Here is a 6,000-nt window from a genome sequence, read left to right as displayed (position 1 = left end):
TTAAAAATCAGTCAGAATAAGTCACATTACAGATTGGATTTCTCCCTTCTCTTTTTCTTCTTGTCCACGGTGCCCTTTCTTTTCTTCCTCCCTCCTACCCCTTTCCCACTTTCTTCTTCCTGTGTGTCCCTTCCTAGTTTTATCCTAAAATAGTGACACATACTTGCTTCCTGCTCGTGTTGACAAGTACACAGTATATTTGGGTCTACCACATGCCATGACCAGCATTCAGCAAATACTCATTTGCTAGTTATTGAGCTGAAACTTGGGCCATGCCCTAGGTATTTCCAAATGTGTGGCACACAGTCCCTATCTTTAGGAATCTTATATGACAGTGAAGGATGGAGATAAGTAAATAGAAAATTATATTACACGTGGCAAGTGCCTAGTATGTAAAAGTAGGGCACTTAACGAGGTCTTGCCCAAATCCTATAGGAGGAATTCTAACCTGCACCCTGACCAATGAATAGAAGTTAGAATTTTGAAGAGTGGATGGGGTGAGGGGTGGGTGGCTAATATGTTTCAGGTGACAAGGAGGTGTGATTTAGCTGGAAGCCCTGGAAGAAATTTCGTAGAGTTAAAATGCTGACTATGAGTGTATGTGGAGAGAGAGATGGAGAAGAATGGAGTAAAATAAGATTGGAGGTGTAAAGAGAAAGGTTTTTTTGTTTTTTTCCCTGATACCAATACAAGTTTTGTGTAACCCTGCTAAGGATTATGGCCTTCTTCTTTTTTTTTTTTTTAAAATAGAAGGGAATCATGTGAAGGTTATAATCATATGAAGGGTGTCTCATGATCATAGTTACATGTTTGACTACAGCATAGAAAAATGCATTACACTCAGTCAACAGTATTTATCAGGCACTTACTAAGTACTACATATGGCAAATAGAGTCATGGAAAAAGCAGACACAGACCCTGCCTTCAATTCCAGAGGATGGCAATATTGGCAGCAGGAAGTCCAGTTAGGAAGCTGTGTGTTGCCCATGAGAAATTTTGGTGGTCCGAATTGCAGTATTGCAGTAGGTATGGAACTAAGTGTGTAAGATTAACAGATATTCAGGAAATAGTATTGACAGAACATGGTAATTGACTGGACTGGCGTGGGGGTGGTATGAGAGGGAAGACAGGGGTCTTTACAGACTTCCAAATGTTGACCGGCATTCTCCTTCCTTTTTTAGTTTGACAGCCTGGTGACTTTGTGGTGTTTCTGTTTCCATATGTCTAGTTACCAGTTTGACCAGCTGTCAGTTCTGTCATCCCATTTGGTGGGTGGACAATGGTATGGAAAATACAATGGGTCATTGACCTTGTAGCAGAGGCCGTTTGCTATGGGAAACCTATTATCAAGAATTATGCTAAGCAGCTCTTCTTGTCAGATGAATTTTGCTAAACTGTTCATTCTGTTATAGGATATGCAGTCCAATATAGTCACAGGGATTGGATGTAGAAGAGCAGGCAGGATAGCTGCAAAAATGTGAGAAAAGTAGGAGCTCATAACAAAGCTATTAGTAAGAGTGCCCCCTCTGCAAAACAAACACAAAGGCAATAGAATGGAAGATTTTAAATGGGCATTTGGTTTACTGAGAGTGAATAATAAACCAGATTATTTCTTTAAGACACTTCCTGAGGACATAAGTATCCTGTATTACACTGTGAAGAAAGGTTTCTGGAAAATGCTGCACACTCAGATATGCCTCTGGTTAAAAAAAAGAAAACATCTGGTTAAATTTGTTGAACCCAGAATTTTGCAAATCTATTTGCCCCCTTTGTTTTTCACTAATACCGTATTAACATTCTGTGAAAGTGATGCCTCACAGAACACACAGATTAGGAAAATGCTGGTCTAATCAAGTAATGACCATAGTAATGGTTAATACTTATTGAGCATTTATTATCTTCTATGCATAGTGTTAAATTTTTTTCATGAACTATCTCATTTAGTTTTCATACAAACAATACTATGAGGTAGATATTGTTGTTATTCTCTCTTTTTTTTTTTTTTGTTGCAGAATTTTTTTTTTCTAAATTCTTTTTTTTTTAACATCTTTATTGGGGTATAATTGCTTTACAATGTTGTGTTAGTTTCTGCTTTATAACAGGGTTAATCAGTTATACATATACATATATACCCATATCTCCTCCCCCTTGCATCTCCCTCCCACCCTCCCTATTCCACCCCTCTAGGTGGTCACAAAGCACCAAGCTGATCTCCCTGTGCTATGCAGCTGCTTCCCACTAGCTATCTATTTTACATTTGGTAGTATATATATGTCCATGCCACTCTCTCACTTCATCCAGCTTACCCTTCTCCCTCCCCATGTCCTCAGGTCCATTCTCTGTCTACGTCTTTATTCCTGCCCTGCCCCTAGGTTCTTCAGAAACTTTTTTTTTTTTTAAGATACCATATATATGTGTTAGCATACGGCATTTGTTTTTCTCTTTCTGACTTACTTCACTCTGTATGACAGACTCTAGGTCCATCCATCTCACTAAAATAATTCAATTTCGTTTCTTTTTATGGCTGAGTAATATTCCATTGTATATATGTGCCACACCTTCTTTATCCATTCATCTGTCGATGGACACTTAGGTTGCTTCCATGTCCTGGCTATTGTAAATAGAGCTGCAATGAACATTGTGGTACATAACGCTTTTTGAATTATGGTTTTCTCAGGGTATATGCCCAGTAGTGGGTGCTGGGTCATATGGAAGTTCTATTTTTAGATTTTTTAGGAACCTCCATACTGTTCTCCATAGTGGCTGTATCAATTTACATTCCACCAACAGGACAGGAGGGTTCCCTTTTCTCCACACCCTCTCCAGCATTTATTGTTTGTAGATTTTTTGTTGACGGCCATTCTGACTGGTGTGAGGTGATACCTCATTGTCATTTTGATTTGCATTTCTCTAATGATTAGTGATGTTGAGCATCCTTTCATGTGTTTGTTGGCAATCTGTATATCTTCTTTGGAGAAATGTCTATTTAGGTCTTCTGCCCATTTTTGGATTGGGTTTTTTGATTTTTTGATATTGAGCTGCATGAACTCCTTGTAAATTTTGGAGATTAATCCCTTGTCAGTTGCTTCATTTGCAAATATTTTCTCCCATTCTGAGGTTGTCTTTTCATCTTGTTTATGTTTTCCTTTGTTGTTCAAAAGCTTTGGAGTTTCATTAGGTTTATTTATTTTTGCTTTTATTTCCCTTTCTCTAGGAGGTGAGTCAAAAAGGATCTTGCTGTGATTTATGTCATAGAGTGTTCTGCCTATGTTTTCCTCTAAGAGTTTTAGAGTGTCTGGCCTTACATTTAGGTCTTTAATCCATTTTGAGTTTATTTTTGTGTATGGTGTTAGGGAGTGTTCTAATTTCATTCTTTTACATGTAGCTTCTTTTACATGTAGCTTCTTGGATCGATCCCTTGATCATTATGTAGTGTCCTTCTTTGTCTCTTGTAATAGTCTTTAAAGTTTATTTTGTCTGATATGAGAATTGCTACTCTTGCTTTCTTGTGATCTCCATTTGTATGGAATATCTTTTTCCACCCCCTAACTTTCAGTCTGTATGTGTCCCTAGGTCTGAAGTGGGTCTCTTGTAGACAGCATATATATGGGTCTTGTTTCTGTGTCCATCCAGCCAGTCTATGTCTTTTGGTTGGATCATTTAATCCATTTCCATTTAAAGTAATTATCAATATGTATGTTCCTATTACCATTTTCTCAATTGTTGTGGGTTTTATTTTTGTAGGTCTTTTCCTACTCTTATGTTTCCTGCCTAGAGAAGTTCCTTTAGCATTTGTTGTAAAGCTGTTTTGTGGTGCTGAATTCTCTAAGATTTTTCTTGTTTTGTAAAGGTTTTGATTTCCTTGTCGAATCTGAATGAGATCCTTGCTGGGCAGAGTAATCTTGGTTGTAGTTTTTTCCCTTTCATCTCTTTAAATATGTTCTGCCACTCCCTTCTGGCTTGCAGAGTTTCTGCTGAAAGATCAGCTGTTAACCTTATGGGGACTCCCATGTCTGTTATTTGTTGCTTTTCCCTTGCTGCTTTTAATATTTTTTCCTTGTATTTAATTTTTGACTGTTTGATTAATATGTGTCTTGACGTGTTTCTCCTTGGATTTATCATCTATGGGATTCTCTGAGCTTTCTAGACTTGATTATTTCCTTTCCCATATTAGGGAAATTTTCAACTATAATCTCTTCAAATATTTCTCAGTCCCTTTCTTTTTCTCTTCTTCTTCTGGGACCCCTATAATTCGAATGTTGGTGCATTTAATGTTGTCCCAGAGGTCTCTGAGACTGTTGTCAATTCTTCTCATTCTTTTTTCTTTTTTCTGGTCTGAGGTAGTTATTTCCACTATTTTATCTTCCAGGTCACTTATCCATTCTTCTGCCTCTGTTATTCTGCTATTGATTCCTTCTAGAGAATTTTAAATTTCATTCATTGTGTTGTTCATCATTGTTTGTTTGCTCCTTAGTTCTTCTGGGTCCTTGTTAAATGTTTCTTGTATTTTCTATTTCCAAGATTTTACATCATGTTTACTATCATTACTCTGAATTTTTTTTCAGGTAGGCTGCCTATTTCCTCTTCATTTTTTGGTGTGGTGTGTTTTTACTTTGCTCCTTCATCTGCTGTGTGTTTCTATGTCTTGTCATTTTGCCTCACTTACTGTGTTTGGGGTCTCCTTTTCACAGGCTGCAGGTTCATATTTCCTGTTGTTTTTGGTGTCTGCCCCCAGTGGGTAATGTTTGTTCAGTGGGTTGTGTAGGGTTCCTGGTGGAGGGGACTAGTGCCTGTGTTCTGGTGGATAAGGCTGGATCTTGTCTTTCTGGTGGGCAGGACCGTGTCCAGTGGTGTGTTTTGTGGTGTCAGTGACATTATTATGACTTTAGGCAGCCTCTCTGCTAATGGGTGGGGTTGTGGTCCTGCCTTGCTAGTTGTTTGGTGTAGGATGTCCGGCACTCTGGCTGCTGGTTTTGAGTGGAGCTGGGTCTTACCGTTGAGATGGAGATCTCTGGGAGAGCTTTTGCCGTTTAATATTCCATCGAGCCGGGTGGTCTCTGGTGGACTAGTGTCCTGAACTCAGCTCTGCCACCTCAGAATCACATGCCTGACACCCAGCTGGGCTCACCAAGACCCTGTCAACCACACAGCTCAGAAGAAAAAGGAGAAGGAAAGAAAGAAAGAAAGAAAGAGAGAAAGAGAGAGAGAGAGAGAGAGAGGAAGGAAGGAAGGAAGGAAGAAAAGAAAGTTATTAAAATAAAAAATAAAAATTATTAAAAAGTAAAAAAAAAGAAAGAAAGGAGCAACCAAACCAAAAAACAATCCACCAATGATAAGAAGAGCTTAAAAACTATACTAAAAAAACACAAAAAACAAAAAAACGGATAGACAGAACCGTAGGACAAATGGTAAAAGCAAAGCTCTACAGACAAAATCACACAAAGGCCACCGCCTCAATTTTGGGATGATTCATTGTCTATTCAGGTATTACAGAGATGCAGGGTACATCACGTTGATTGTGGAGATTTATTCTCTTGCTCCTTGTGGCTGCTGGGAGAGGTTTCGCTTTCTCTTCTTTGTTCTCACAGGTTCTGGGGTTCAGCTTTGGATTGGCCCTTCCTCTGTGTGTAGGTCGCCTTAGGGCATCTGTTCTTCGCTCAGACAGGATGGGGTTAAAGTAGCAGCTGATTAGGGGGCTCTGCCTCACTCAGGCCGGAGGGAGGGAGGGCATGGAATGAGGGGCAAGCCTGCAGCGGCAGAGGCCGGCATGACGTTGCAACAGCCTTAGGCGCCCCGTGTGTTCTCCTGGGGAAGTGGTCCCTGGATCATGGGACCCTGGCAGTGGCGGGCTGCACAGGCTCCCAGGAGAGAGGTGTGGATAGTGACCTGTGCTTGCACACAGGCTTCTTGGTGGCTGCAGCAGCAGCCTTAGCGTTTCATGCCCGCCTCTGGTGTCCCCACTGATAGGCGCAGCTCACGTCCGTCTCTGGAGCTCGTTTA

This window comes from Aethalodelphis obliquidens, unplaced genomic scaffold, assembly GCF_003676395.1.
Source record: "Aethalodelphis obliquidens isolate GAN/ISIS:26980383/991018 unplaced genomic scaffold, ASM367639v1 scaffold8, whole genome shotgun sequence".
In the NCBI taxonomy this organism is placed as follows: domain Eukaryota; kingdom Metazoa; phylum Chordata; class Mammalia; order Artiodactyla; family Delphinidae; genus Aethalodelphis; species Aethalodelphis obliquidens.
The sequence above is the reverse complement of the archived record's forward strand: the minus strand, read 5'-3'. Positions refer to the sequence as shown.